This window comes from Zosterops lateralis (genome assembly GCF_965231275.1).
Source record: "Zosterops lateralis genome assembly, chromosome: 1".
Classification (NCBI taxonomy): Eukaryota; Metazoa; Chordata; class Aves; order Passeriformes; family Zosteropidae; genus Zosterops; species Zosterops lateralis.
Window position 1 is genome coordinate 83,450,520 of NC_139762.1, and position 1,319 is coordinate 83,451,838.

Below are 1,319 nucleotides of genomic sequence, written 5' to 3' on the forward strand. Positions count from 1 at the left end.
CATGTAAAGATGCACATCTGTCTAATCTCATATGCTAATTGGACCTCAAAATGTTTAGTGAAAGTGAACAGAGAATATCTTTGCAGGAAAAACTTTCAGAACAGTTGCATCCACCAGGTAAGATCAGTTCTTTCTCCTTGACCAAGAGCCTTTTTAACACACACTAACTACTCAGGGAAGATTTAGACAGGCTGCTGCATGGCAAAAAGGCCTCAGCTGGGCTGGGGCTCCAGCAGTGAGGCTCTCTTGAAGCAGGAATGTGGCTCCTCTGTGATCATGTGCCCGCCTCAAGGGTGTGGGTTCTGTTCCAAACAGCTCTTGTTCTAAGATGACAGATGACATTTCTGGTCTTACATTGATTGCTTTGTAGGTTCTCCCTCCTCCCCCCAAAGATTTGGTGATCCTCTTATCCCAATATTGTTTGGCAAGCACTTGAACGGACCTTTATTTCAGCCATGCCTGAGGGATGAGATAATGTAGAAAATGCCATATTAAGAAACAACCGAACAAACTTCATTCTGTGAACCACAATGGAGTGACGATAGAGCTAGGATATTTACAGCAAATCAATGAATCTGTCTAATTACTATGCTCTAATTTAGATCATTTGCTTCTACAGTGGGAGGCAGACTACTGGTGGATTGTTCCTCCTTCTTGAAGACCTAGAGCTACATATGTCATATTGTGAAAATGAAATTGCCTTCATATTACTCACTAGGAAGCAATTGGAGTCAGGCCAGGAGCAGATGGCAGCTCAAAAGGCAATCCTCTTCCTCCTTGCAAAGTACTATTACTTTGCACTTCAGTAGCAGTATTGATCTAAGAAACTTGATGCCTTTTGCAAACAATAATGAACATAATTTTATCGTGCCCTGGTAGCAAAGTTAGTAGGATTTCTCTGCTTTGGCACATGGGGAAACTGATGCATGTCAGGTTTACAGCATTCCCATGGCCACAGTTTTCCAAGAGATTCCATTCTCCTTATGAAGAAAAATCGGCATCTCTGAAATTTCAGCATTCTGCCACAAGCGTGGCACTCAAATATCAAGGACATAAAATAAGGGATGCTAGTTAGAGGCAGAGACAAAGCTGTTGGCAAAAAAGAATTTCCCAAGCCCCACGAGAAAGTAAGTAGCTGGACCAGGACCTGGAGCAGCTCAGTCCTGGGCTGTGCTTTGTAGGCTCTCCCTGTGGGCCCATGGGGAGTATCCAGCTGCTCTTGAAACAGCTTGCCCACAAAAAGCATCTCTTGGACAAGTTAAGCACTTGTTTAAAGTGAAGCTGAATTTCTGAATGTGAATACCTTCTAGGTGCTATAC